The sequence below is a fragment of the Theropithecus gelada genome, chromosome 17 (genome assembly GCF_003255815.1).
Source record: "Theropithecus gelada isolate Dixy chromosome 17, Tgel_1.0, whole genome shotgun sequence".
Lineage (NCBI taxonomy): Eukaryota > Metazoa > Chordata > Mammalia > Primates > Cercopithecidae > Theropithecus > Theropithecus gelada.
Window position 1 is genome coordinate 91,470,678 of NC_037685.1, and position 14,801 is coordinate 91,485,478.

Below are 14,801 nucleotides of genomic sequence, written 5' to 3' on the forward strand. Positions count from 1 at the left end.
GGCCCCACCCAAACCTTCTGAATTAGAATCTGCAGTTTAACAAGGTCCACAGGTGATTCATATGTACATTACAGTTTGAGAAGCACTGCTCTAAGGCAATTTTAGGCTCTGAGGTAGATGAAAAAATACCAGGAATATCTTCGCCCTGCCCGAGCTTGCGTATAATGGCAATTAGTTGAAAGCACATGAATTAGCCATTAACAAAAGGCAGTAAGAGCTCCGTGCCAAGCCAGTGGTACCCACAGAAAAGGCTGTAAGTGTTGGAAGAAAGAGCAATCACATCCAATTAGGTCTACCAGGGAAGATTTCAAGCCAGCTGCTGCCTTCTGGTATTTCAAATTCTTTTAACTTCCAGTGCGTGCCATAGACCCCTGTAGCCCTAGGGGGCAGTGTGGTATAGTAAAAGGCAGTTTGTGTCACTTTCCCAGTGTTACTCTGTGGTAGCCCTGGGATCTTGGGAAACCACTCAATCCCCACTGAACCTCAGTTTCCTGAGGAATAAAATAAAATACTCTTTCCTTATAGGATTGTTGTAAAGATTCAGTGGTAAATGCATATAATGTCTAGCACACATCAGGTCCTCAATTTCTCCTTTTCCCATCTTCCCTTTTGTCTAATCCATAGTTAACCTAATTGGTAGTTACAATGAAGAAAGCTATACTATTTATTGATGTCCAAGCATGTTCACATGGTAAAGGAAATACATCTGAAAGAAGCTGTCAATGGTGGCTGGCTTGATAGATAGCTAAGTTTCCTAGTGGGTAGCACTTGCGGAAGTAGTCTAACCAAGTGCTCATGGTGGTCTATAGGAATTCAGAAGATGGCTTCAACCTTTTGCTTATTTTCTTACCTTTCAAGGTAGTGTTAAGCCCAGAGCATGGCTGTGTTGCAGTGCTGAGAACCTCCATAGGCCTAGATCTAAAGCAGTGGTTCTCAAGCTTTGGTTGTATGCTGGAATTTCCTGGGAATTTATAAAAACTCCTGGTGCCTCGAATTGGTTCCAGACCACAGAATAGACTTTCAAGGGTTGGAAAGTTATTTAAGAAAGCACACCAGGTGATTTTAATGTGTTGTCAAGGTTGAAAACCATTAAAGCTGTGCTTTACAGGCTTAGTACCACTATAAACCATTCATTACAGGCTGAGTACTTAAGTGTAAGCAAGTGACAGGCTTCTGCCCCAGTGGTGTGGCTTGCCTGTCAAACACATACGGTTCTTGTGGCTTCTGAGAATTTTAAGTTTAATCTGTTTAGAGTGTGACAGTTGAAAAAGAAAATCAATTTGGGTCCTTGCTGGTTTCATCCTATATTTTTTTATAACATTTGGAATACTTGGTGCTATCAAGTTTATTTGCTTAGAAATTTGCATTTCTAGTTTCTCTTTATCTCTTTATGATAGAGACATCACTTATCCTCAATCTTTGGGGATAGACTGATTTGTTTTCTCAATATTTGTATGTTTTCTAAATTTTTATGAATCTTCCTTGGGTATTTTCAAAAAAAAGTAATCAGTAAAGACACTTAAGATCCATTAAGAGCAACTTGGGGGAGGTTAAAACACACAGTTTGGTGTCAGTGTGACTCCAAGCTCCTTCTATAACTTAAGTCTGGGAAGCAATAAATATATTTGATTCATGTACAGTGACTGGAGATAGAGACTCACTTCCTCCCAGGACTGAAGTGAGGATTAAACCAGTAATTCTCACAAGTGTTACAAACAGTGCCTGGTGCTTAGCAAGCACTCAGTAAGCATTTGTGTCTTTTATTATTCCAGGAGCAGGGTCAGAATGTAACCAATGTATTTGGAAATGGGGTCATACAGTAGCTGGCTATAATAGCAAAAGGCTTTAAATCTTTATCTTTGTAAAAATTTGAGAATGTTAAAGAATAAAATAGTGTGCGTCACAATTTATTATCAATAATTGAAAGAGTTTGTGGCAGTTCTGACACCTCCTGGTGGTTCCACGTGTTTTCCCTGGTGGAAGGTAATGCATGGACGTGGCGTGGGCAGTGCTGTCAGTATTATGATTAGCCAAGAGATTTTTATTTTTATTTTTAAATTTCTGTATAACTTACAAAGACAACAGAGAAATCCACTGAAATAACTAAAGCATCTTTAGAGAACGAGAACTATATATATTTTTGACATATTACTATTTTATAAGGTTATCTCCACATCTAATTCATCAACATATCATATTCTACCTTCAAAACAGACTTTAAATCTGTTGACTTTGTTGCTGCCAACACTGCTCAATCCTAGTTCTACCCTCTGCTTCTGTTCCAATCTAGGACTAGTAGTAATTAACTCCCTGTTTCTACAATGTACTAAATAACAGTCCAAGTGGTCTTCTAAAGCACAAATTGAATCCTGTGGCTTCCAGGATTAAACCCTTTCCAGTTCTTTGGAGTGCTTAATTGCCACCTGCTGTGTGGAAGAGGACACCTGTGACAACTCCATCTTCCTTCTAGTACCCTAGCAGTAAATGGTGTTCAGTGCACATTTTTACACAGTATGCTAAAATGATCATAAGAATTCTTTAATTGTGTTGGGGGTTTTAACAGAGGGTATATATTTTTCTATATAATTCTATTTTTTATTTTGATTTTATTGTTCATGATAAGATCTGAGCCAGTTTTAATAAATATAGATGATACACATGAAAGGTACAAAGCAAATAGTATGTGTTTTCAGATTGTCCGTGTTTTAATTTTAGTTTTAGAGAAATAGAGCATACACACAGAATATTTAATATTATTTATACAGTTTAAAAGTAACAAAACAAAATGCAATAATAGAGCAAAATAACACTTTTTGAATGCCCTTGTAAATACCTCCATAATCTCATCCCTTTCTTCTCCCCTTTACAAGGTAACCGCAATTCAGAATTTTGTAGTATTGGCTTTTTTTTTCTCTTTTGGTTTTTGGATGAATATACTTTTTTCCTTTTTCTTTATTTAAAAATTTTAAAATTGTATACGATTATATGCAATGCAATTGTAAATATACACATCATGTACAACATGATGCTTTGAAAGATGTATATGTTGTAGAATAGCTAGATCAAACTAACATAGTGCCTTTCATTATTTTTTGGAGATGAGAACACTTAAAATCTTAGTGACTTTTAAAAATACAAAGCATTATCATTATAGTTACCAGGCTGTACAACAGTTCTCTTGAACTTATTCCTCCTATCTAACTGAAATTTTGTATCCTTTGAGCAACATCTTCCCAACCTCTCCTTCCCTCCACTTCTGCCCCTGGTAACCACCATTTTACTCCCTGCTTCTGTGAGTTCAACTTTTTTAGATTCCACTATTGAGAACATGCAATATTTGTTCTTCCGCATCTGGCTTATTTTGCTTAACAGGATGTCCTCCAAATTTGTTTATGTTGTTGCAAATGACAGAATTTCCTTCTTTTTAAAGACTGAGTAGTATTCGATTGTGTACATATACAACATATTCTCTTTATCCATTCATCCACTGATGGACACTTAGATTGCTCTTGTATCTTGGCTATTGTAAATAGTGCTGCAGTGAACACTGGGGTGCAGATATCTCTTTGACATATTTTATATCCTTTGGATGTATACCCAGAAGTGAAATTGCTGGATTAAATGGGTAGTTCTATTTTCAGTTTTTGGAGCAACCTTTATACTGTTTTTCATAATGGCTGTACTAATTGACATACCTACAGTGTTCCGTGGCCCTCTTTCTCCACATCCTTATCAACACTTGTTATCTTTTTCTGTATGTGTTTTTTTAGAATAATCATCCTAACAGATTTGAAGTGATACCTCATTGTGGTTTTAATTTATATTTTGCCGATAGAGTGATATTGAGCATTTTTTCATATACCTGTTGGCCATTTGTATATCTTCTTTTGAGAAATGTGTATTCTGTTTTTTTTTACCCATTTTTAAAATTGTTTCCTTGTATTGTTTGAATTCTTCATATCTGTTTGATACGAACCCTTTATCAGATGTGTGGTTTGCAAAAATTTTCTCCCATTCCATAGGTGTTCTCTTCACTCTGTTGATTGTTTCTTTGCCTGTGCAGAGCTTTTTAGTTTGATGTAATCCCATTTGTCTATTTTTGTTTTTGTTGCCTGTGCTTTTGGAGTCATATCCAAAAAACCAATATTATGAATCATTACCCTTATGACTCATAATAGTTTTACAGTTTCAGGTCTCACATTTAAGTCTTTAATCCTTTTTGAGTTGATATTTGTGTATGTTGTAAGATAAGGGTTCCATTTCATTCTCTTGCATATGGACTTCTAGTTTTCTCAACTCCGTTTGTTAAGACTATCCTTTCATCGGCCAGATGCGGTGGCTCACCCTGTAATCCCAACACTTTGGAAGGCTGAGGCGGGCGGATCGCCTAAAGTCGAGAGTTTGAGACCAGCCAAACCAACATGGAGAAATCCCATCTCTACTAAAAATACAAAAAAATTAGCTGGGCGTGATGGTACATGCCTGTAATCCTAGCTACTCGGGAGGCTGAGGCAGGAGAATCACTTGAACCTGGGAAGCAGAGGTTGCGGTGAGCTGAGATGGCACCATTGCACTCCAGCTTGGGCAACAATAATGAAACTCCATCTCAAAAAAAAAAAAAAAAAAATTCTTTTTCCATTGTGCATTCTTAGCTCTTTTGTTGAAGATCAGTTGACAATATCTATGTGGATTTATTTCTGGGTGCTGTCTTCTGTTTCATTGGTCTATGTGTCTGTAAGTTGGTACCATATTTTGAAAAATAACTGTAGCTTTGTTACATATTTTGAAATCAGGAAGTATGATTTCTCTAGCTTTGTTCTTTTTCAAGATTGTTTTGGCTACTCATTTGTGGTTCCATAAGGATTTTAGAATTTTTTTCTATTTCTATGAAAACTACCATTAAGATTTTGATATAGATTACATTGAATCTGTAGATTGCTTTGGTTAATATGAACACTTAAGTCTTCCAGTTCATGAACACAGAATGTCTTTTCATTTTTTGTCTTCTCTATCTCACAATGTTTTGTAGTCAGTATATGTCTTTCAACCCTTTAAATTTATTCCTATTTTATTCCTTTGATGCTATTGTAAACGGGATTGTTTCTGTCAATTCTTTTGCAGTTTATTGTTACTATATAGAAACACAACTGATTTTTATATATTGATTTTATACCTTGCAACTTTAATGAGTTCACTTATGGGTTATAACATGTGTATGAATGTGTGTGCATATTTGTGAGCATGTGTGTGTGTATATGAAGTCTCTGAGGTTTCCTATATATAAGATCACGTTATCTGCACACAGAAATAATTCTATTCCTTCATTTCTGATTTAGATGGTTTTTATTACTTGTGGAATTACTCTGGTTAAGACTTCTAATACTATGTTGACTATAAGTGGTAAGAGTGGGCATCCTTGCTTTGTTCTTGATCCTTGGCTTTTCTTTATTGGGAGGCTTTTTAAAAAAATTTACATATTCGATCTCCTTACATAGATCTGTTCAGATTCTTTCTGTTACAGATCTGTTCAGATTTTCTATCATGATTCAGTATTGGTAGGTCATATGTTTCTAGGAATTTGCCATTTCTTCTAGATTATCCAGTTGTTTGGTATATAATTGTTCATAGTAGTTTCTTACGATCCTTTTTATTTCTGTAACATAAGTTGTAATGTCTCCTCTCTTATTTCTGATTTTATTTGAATTTTTTCTTAGTTTAAAGATTTGTCAATTTTATCTTTTCAAAAAACTTAGTTTCATTGATTTTTTTCTATTGTTTCTCTATTCTCATAAATTCCTGTCTAATATTTATTATTTTTCTATCTGCTACTTTTGGGCTTAGTTTGTTCCTTCTCCCTGCCTAGTTCCCTCAAACATAAAGTTAGGTTATTTGGAGTTCATTCTTTTTTTTTCTTTTAATGGACATCTAGTTTTTCCAGCTTCTTTCATTGAGAAGACTGTCCTTTTCCCATTGTATATTCTTGGCTCTTTTGTTGAAAATCAGTTGACTATATACGTGGATTTATTCCTGGGCTGTTTCTTCCATTTCATTGTCTGTATGTACATTTATTGCTATAAACTTCTCTCTCACTGTTTTGCTGCATCCCATGGGTTTTGATATGTTGTGATTTCTTTGTCTCAAGATATTTTCTAATTTTCCTTTTGATTTATTTTCTGACCCACTGGTAGTTTGAGTGTGTGTTGTTCTATTTCCACATATTTTTGCATTTTTCAATTTTTCTTCTATTGATTTGTAGTTTTAGTCCATTGTGGGTAAGAAGAGATCCTTGGTATTTTAATCTTTTTAAGTTTAATATATATTTGAGACATAATTTTTCCTAGAGAAAGATCCATGTGCACTTGAGAAGAAGGGTGTCTGCTGCCATTGAGTGGAATGCACTATATATGTCTATTAGATTCCTTTGGTCTAAAGCAATAGTTCAAGTGTGTTGTTTCCTTACTGGTTTTTTGATTGGATGTTTTTATTGAGAGTGGGGCATTGAAGTCTCTATTTTTATATTGCCATCTATTTTTCCCTTCATTTCTGCCAGTGTTTTCTTTATACATTTAAGTGTGTTAATGTCAGGTTTCTATATATTTATAATTGTAATATTATCCTAGAAAACTGACAGTTTTGTAATGTAATATCCTTCTTTGTCTGTGATAGTTTCTGACTTAGTCTATTTTTTTCTGATACTAATATAATCACTCCTGCTCAATTTTAGATGATTTTTATGAAACATCTTTTTCCATCCCTTCATTTTCATCCCTTCATGAAATGATTTCATTTCATTTCATCAATACATTTTCATTATGTATTGGTCCATAAATCTAAAGTGAGTCTCTTGTAGATAGTATATAGTTGGATCTTGTTTTTTTTTTTTTTTTTTAATCATTCACCTATTCTACATGATTACGGAATTTAACTTATTTATATTTAAAGTCATTTATAGGAAAGAACTGAACTTAAAATAGAACAGTCTATTTTAAGCTGATAACCTCAATTGCATACAATAACTCTATATTTTTACTTCTCACCCCACTACACTTTGTTATTGATGTCTCTACTTACATTTATTTATGCTTTGTATTCATTAACATATTTTAAAACTATAGTTATTTTAATACTTTTATCTTTACCTTTTATACTAGAATTAAAAGTGACTTGGCTAGGCGTGGTGGCCCATGTCTATAATACAGCACTTTGGGAGGTAAAGGCAGGTGGATCACCTGAGGTCAGGGATTTGAGACCAGCCTGGCCAATGTGGTGAAACCTCATCTCTACTAAAAATACAAACAATTACCTGTGTTGGTGGTGGGCGCCTGTAATCCCAGCTACTTGGGAGGCTGAGGCAGGAGAATCACTTGAACCTGGAAGATGGGCAGAGAGCCGAGATCACACCACTGTACTCCAGCCTGGACAACAAGAGCAAAACTCTGTCTTAAAAAAAAAAAAAAAAAAAAAGGGACGTATTCACTACTGTTACAGTAATATAGGATTCTGTATAGGTTTATATATTTGCTTTTACCAATGTGTTTTACACGTTCTTGTGCTATTGTGTTTCTAGTTATAAGGCGGGTCTAGTGGTGATGCACTTCCTCAGCTTTTGTTTGTCTGGCAAAGTCTTGATATCCCTTTCATTTTTAAAGGATAGTTTTGCCAGGTATATTCTTTTTGATTGGCAGGATTTTTCAAGAATTTTAAGTATATCATTCCACTGTCTCATGGGCTGCAAGGTTTCTGCTGAAAAGTTTGTTGATATTCTTTTGAAGGTTCTCATGGATGTAAAAGTTGCTTTTCTATTGCTTCCTTCAAAATTCTTTGTGTTTGACTTTTGGTAATTCAATTATAACATGTTCTGGTGTGGATTTCTTTTAGATTTATCTCATTTTGGATATTTTGTACTTTATAAATCTAGATCAATTTCTTAAGATTTGGGTTGTCTTCCGTCATTATTTCATTTGAATAAGCTTCTGGTTCGTTCTCTTTTCTCTTTCTGAAACTCCTGTACTTTTTATGGTCCAGTTGATGATGTCCTTTAAGTCCCTCAAGCTCTTTTGCTTCTCTGACTAGATAATATTAAATGACCCATCTTTTAGTTTGGTGATTCTTTCTTTTGCTTGTTCTAATCTGAAGCTCGCTGTAGTGTCAACTAGCTTCTTGATTTCTCACAATGGGAATTGATCCATGTATTGCTTTAAAATTGATGTGTCTGTGGGGAAAAGGAAAGTTTAGAGCTTCCTATTCTGCAATTTTGCTAATATCTTGGCTTGCTTTTTAAAAATGCATTTACAACATAGGTATGATTTCCTGAGTAATATTAGTCTGATTATACATTTGACCTGTGTGTAAATGGAATCACACTATATATATTCTTATGTTTAGCTTTTTTCCCTCAACATAACTTTTGAGATTCACCTATATTGATGAATGTAGGTGTGGTTTATTTACTTTTACTGCTGTGTCATATACTGTTGCATAAATGTAACACAATTCATTTTTTCATTCTACTCTTGTACAGTTGTGTTTTCAGTTTTTTGGTATTGCAAATAATACTCATGAACATTTTTAGGTATATCTTGGTGAACATATATAACAGCTTCTCTAAGATTCATATGCAAATAAAATGGCAGAATCATGAGGCATGCATATATTCAACTTTAAAAGATAATGCCAAAATATTTTACAAATTGTATTAACCTAAACTTGAGCTAATAATGTCTTCAAATTTCTTTTGTTTTACATCTTAGCCAGTGCATTTACATTTTTATCAATTTCATTAGAATAAAATGATGTACTATTGTGGTTTTACTTTGCTTTTTCTTGATTAATAAAGTGTGAATTTCTTTTACATGTTTAATGGCCACTTGTGCTTCCTTTTCTGATATGCCCACTAATATATTTTGACCATTTTTTAATATAGGGTAATTTGTCTTATTCTTAGTAATTTATGGACATTCTGCATATATTCTGGATACTAAGCTTTTAACAATTACAGATGTTGCAAGTATCTTATAGTCTGTGGCTTGTTTTTCACTGCCTTTTTGGGAGATGTGTGTGTGTGTGTGTGTCTGTGAGTTGTCAGCTTTTTGGAATGAAATTCTTATAAATGCAGTTTGATTCACTCTTCTTTTTCTTTAGTTTGCATTTTTTGAGCCTTTTAAGCAAAATTCTACCTTACACTGAAGCCATAAGATATCCCCTGATATTTTTTCCTAAAAGTTGTACCTTTTATGTTTAAGTTCTTGATCCATCTGTAATTGATTTTTGTGAATAGTAAAGTGGGTATTTGAATCAATTTTTCTCCCCATATGAGTTGCAATCATTTGTTTTTCAGTCCATTCTTTCTTCATTAGCTGTAGTGGGTAGCACTGTTTTGTATCAGGTATTAACATACACATGGCCTATTTCTGGGCTCTCTATTCAGTTTCATTAGTTTGTTTCTTGTGTCAGTATCATGGTAACTAAATTACTACAGGTTTATACTAAATAAATATCCAGGGGGGACAAACATTTCAAATATTTTTTTCTGTTAGGGGTGTTTTAGATAGTCTTAGATCATTGATCTTCTATAGAAATTTTATATAAAATTTATAGAAATTTTATTTATATTTAAATTTCAGAATCACATTTGCAAATTTCAGAAAATACACTGGTAGACTTTTACTGTCATTGTGTTGAATCTACAGAATATATTGGAAAGATTAATTTTTATAATATTGTTTATTTTTGCCCACAAACATGGTAATAAATTTATGTGTTTAATGTTTTAAAACTTTTATCTTTTGCCTCAAAAAGTGACATTTAAAGAAAAAAATGACAAGATATCCATTCCTTGTCTCCCTTCCCTACACCCTCCTGCTGTTCCTCAGCCCCCAAGGTTGAACGCTGGCTGGGGCTAGGTAGCAGGACAGCCCCCAAGATGAGGTCAGCCACATTGAGGGGCATTTCCTCAATGGAGGTGTTGTAGAAGATCCCGATGTCTCAGAGTCTTCTTGTCTTCTTCTGTCACCATGTTAATAGCCACATCCTTACGGTCAAACCATCTACCTCAACTGATTCTGTGGATATAGTTTTCCCTGTTGGTGGGAAGGTCATATTTAATGACTAAAGAAAGCTGTTGCATATCAATATCTCCTGGCACAGGTCAGTGGTAATCAATACTCTGCTAGAGCCAGAATGAAACTCCCTCTGATCACATCATGTTCCTTTTGGTCCATATCTCCACGCATGGCAGAGACAGTGAAATCTCGAGTGTGCATCTTCTCAGCGAGCCAGTCCATCTTCCTTTGGGCGTTGATGAAGATGACTGCCTGGGTGGCAGTTAGGGTTTATATACAAGTCACACAGTATGTCCAGCTTCTACCTCTCATTCCATGTTGATGTAGAATGGGCAGATACCCTCCAAGGTCAACTCTTCCTTAACAAGAATCTGAATGGGGTCCCTCATGAACTTCTTGGTCACCTCAAGCACATCAGAAGACATTGTAGCTGAGGGCAAAACAACCTGGGTGCTGCTGTTGAGCTTTTCGAATATGTCATAGATCTGGTCCTTGAATCCATGTCTTAACATTTCATCAGCTTCATCCAGCACAAACATCTTGATGTATTTGGGAGACAGGTATCTCCAGTTAAGCGTATCAAACACATGGCCAGAGGTACCCACGATGATATGGGGAGCTTCCATCTGCTGTTTCTACACCTCAGCACACACATTAGTACCCCCAATACAGGCATGACAGGAGGCACCCACGTAGTCTCCTAGTGTCATGACCGCCTTCTCTATCTGCTGAGCCGATTCTTGAGCGGGTGCTAGGACCAAGGCCTGGGTGTCCTTGGTGTCCTTTAGATCTAATTCAATCTGCTGCAGAATTGATATGGCAAATGTGGCCATTTTCCCAGTCCCAGATTGGGCTTGAGTGATCACATCATAACCCTTCATACAAGGTAGAATGATTCGCTGCTGAATGACGAGGGCTTCTCAAAACCATAGGTGTAGATGCCATGGAGTATTACTCTTTTGGAATTTTCTTGGTGTTTCTGTTGGCATAAATACTCCCAATTTTTTTCTCATCTGACTTTTTTGAAAAAGTTTTCTTACCTTAATTATTTTATTTTTAGTTATGAATCTATAAGAGCTGTATAGTTTTCTTATTATTTAATCTAGCATTAAATATATAATTCCACTCTCGTCTGGCTTCTATTGTTGAAATTTTAAATGATAGTCTTGTTGTCTCTGATGTTCTGCAGTTACAATATAATGTAGATTTATTTCTTATTTTTGCTTACAATACATTGTTTCTGAGTCTAAGGATTCATCTTATTAATTATGGGAACTTTCCAGTCGTTTTCTCTTTGAATATTGCCAATATCCACTCCTTTTATTCTTTCCATCTGAAATTTTATACTTTCTACTTCTTTGGTTGTCTATATTAAGTTTTGGGTAATTTTTTTCAGATCTGTTTCAGTTCATTAGTTTTTATGCTGTATCTCCATTTAATTTGTAATATTTTTCATTTTTTAGATTTTCGCTTCTAGCAGTAAAACGTTGTGTTCTTTCAAAAGTCTGGGTATTTCTGTAGTATCTTGTTCCACTGTCATACTTTTAATACCCCTAATTCTTAAAATGTATTGAATTTATTTTAACAAGCTTATTAAATTTATTTTAACAAGTTTTGTGAGTCTGATTCTGTAGCTGGTTGTTGTGGTTGACTTTTGTCCATGTTTCCTTGGTCCTTATGTATTTTATTAGTTTTGATTGTGAATTTATGTTCCATGGAATCTAGGAGTTTTTTGAAGTTTGGACTTAATGTGCCTTCCCTTCCTTAAGATTGTGTTTGCTTCTGCCAGATGCTAGAGGATGCTACTGACTTGAGTTCATTTTCAAATAGACTTTCAACTATACAGAAATAAAACTTCTGGTTCTAAATGCCTGTGAATATGGGCTCCACCCAGAGCCTCACTTGACTCACTAGGTAGGTGGATATAAGCAAGAATCTTCCTTATCTCTCATTGTCCAACAGGGCTTTTCTTTAGATTGCATATTGATGATGTCACTTTACAAAAGCCCCAGCTTCACTCAGTTGTCTCTGATCTAAAATTTTGTACTCTCTAAGCCCCAAGCTTGGTCTCTTGTCCTCGCCAGTCATGGGACCCATTAGAACTCTGGATTAAAACCACCAGAGATTAGTATATACCCTCAGAGCCATGCTGCTCCAAAGCTTGCCTACCTCTCGGGAAATACACTTTCTACTATTCCTGGAAACGCCATCTTCCTGATCTCCATATTTTAAATTCCACATCATTTCACAGATTTTTTTTTTGAGATGGAGTCTTGTTCTGTCACCCAGGCTAGAGTGCAGTGGCATGATCTCAGCTCACGGCAACCTCTGCCTCCTGGGTTTAAGCAATTCTCCTGCCTCAGTCCCCCGAGTAGCTGGGACCACAGGTGCCCGCCACCACCGCGGCTAACTTTTGTATTTTTAGTAGAGACAGGGTTTCACCATCTTGGCCAGGCTGACTTTGTGAGCCACCTGCCTCAGCCTCCCAAAGTGCTGGGGTTACAGGCGTGAGCCACCATGCCTGGCTGAAGTATTCTTTTACAAATAAAATAATAGTAGTTAATATTTGTTTTATTCTTTTAAGCATCAGGACTGTGTTACATGTTTTACATGAATTATCTAATTTAATGTGCAGAAGAACCCACTCTGGCATGTAAAATCTCATTTAACAATGAGAAGACTGAGATCTTGGGAGGTTAATAACTCATATGAGGTCCAGCTCATACTGCTGGACAGTTCTGGAACCATACTGTAACCCAAAGTAATCTGACTCTATTGAATCTTTTGTTCATTTCCTCCACTTTTTATAAGAAAATATTTCAAACATACAGAAAAATTGAAATAATAAAACAATGAACTTATATTTGTTGCATTCAACTGTTATAAATTTTCTTTGCTTTCTCTCACTATGCATAAATACATGTTTTTTTGCTATACTATTTGAAGGTAAGTCTTAGATACCCTAGCACTTTACCCTCGATACTGAGACTTCATTCACAAAGTGAGCTTATAACTATCTTCAAAGTGGTCACTTTGGATTTTTTTATTGCTTTCCCGAAAATGGGGAAAATTCTTTGCTTGAAAGTAAGACTCTTTTATCTTTGAAATCTGAGCTTTAGCAAAGTGTTTGGTACATACCAAGTGAATCAATGAAAAGTTTGTTAAAAAGAAGACCTAGGTTAATAAGAGAGGAAGTAATAGTTATCCAAGAAAAGAAACTTGTTCCAGTTTAGATAGTAAGAAAAAGGGATACGTTGAAAAGGCTAGTTTTATTTCCCAGAAAATTATGGTGGAACATTTCACATTGACAAGAAACGAAGAGAAAACATTCAGGTAAATCCATATGTACAAACATTTATCCCATTGCCATGCAATATGTTTTTCCCCAGCTAGGTGATGACCCTCCCTACCTGGGATAGTAATTCTGTCTTCTCTCTGTGTATTTAGCCAATTATGTAGTTCCTGGTACAATGGAATGAACGAATCAATGAATCCATTCCAATATAATGTTTATAGTAAAAATAATTTCCACTTATTACTACTGTTCCTTCTACTGAAGCCAGTTGTACAGATATAATTACTGTTACTGAAACTGTTACTATTACTATCATGGAGATCTCTATGGGGAAAGTAGAGCCAAGTGAGGGAATATTATTCCCATTTTACAGTTTGGAAAGATTTGAAGGGAATTAGTTCAAACTTGAATGTAGACATTCTATCTGCAAGTCTAGTGTTTCCCCTATGCCATTCCTTTTGACCTAGTGTTTCTTGAGCTTTCACTTTGTGCCAGCCACTTTTCTGCAGGTAAAGTAGCCATAAAACTAACAACAGAAACAGCATGTTCGCAGAACTGCTGACTTTACTAATACCTGACATTCTGAAAAGAAAATGACAGGTATTAGCTGCTTTTTAAACTCAATCTATTATAATTATGCACATGTTAACTGAATACTAAAATATACTTTTAGTATGTATATCTATACTTACATACTTATAGGTATCACTTCTAAAACATAAGCATTTATAAAATGTATTTTGCATTGATATACATATATATACACACACACACATATATACATATGTATCTGTATATACTGTAGGGACTTCTGCCTAATTCTACATCCATGACTAAGGAAGCAGGAGGTAAGGAAGTTAATGGACTAAGGTAGGCCTGAAATTCCTTAGGGTTGCACATGAGAGATGAAGGCGAGAGAGGAGCTAAGTGATTGCCTTGAATGTCAGCTAGAGTCAGGTTCTGAGTCTTGTGGCCGCTGGCTGCCCAGTGTATGAGTTAACTGTCCCAAAATATAGACTTTGGGTTGTTTGCATACATTTTGCCTCAATGCATCAGCTTCCAGGGGCATGCTCACATTGAGGCATGTAAAACATTTCTGGAGATGGCACATGACTGACTTTTCCAGAAAAGCTTTTATTGCTTTTGTTCAACTCCTGAGTCAATTTTGTTTATATTATCTTTCCTTCTAAGAGCTTTTTGCAGATGCACTAACTGCTACTAATCCACTCAGACTTTTGAAATGATTTTCAAGTATTTAAAGAAAAGCAAACATTGCTAATTTCAGGATGAATCTCTTGTGACAAATAGGTGTTTACTGGTGATGATCTGGTATGTTGGTTCAACATATTCTCCTGAAGACAGAGGATTTGCCCTGTTCTTATGTCTTTATACTAATTCTGTTTTTAAAAAATTTAAGTTCTAGGATACATGTAAAGGACATGCAG

The 14,801-nt window shown here is 35.3% G+C and overlaps 1 pseudogene; it reads right to left on the bottom strand.

Moving 5' to 3' along the window:
* Window positions 1–9,804: 9,804 nt before the first annotated feature.
* Window positions 9,805–12,149, bottom strand: LOC112610707 (annotated as a pseudogene).
* Window positions 12,150–14,801: the final 2,652 nt, after the last annotated feature.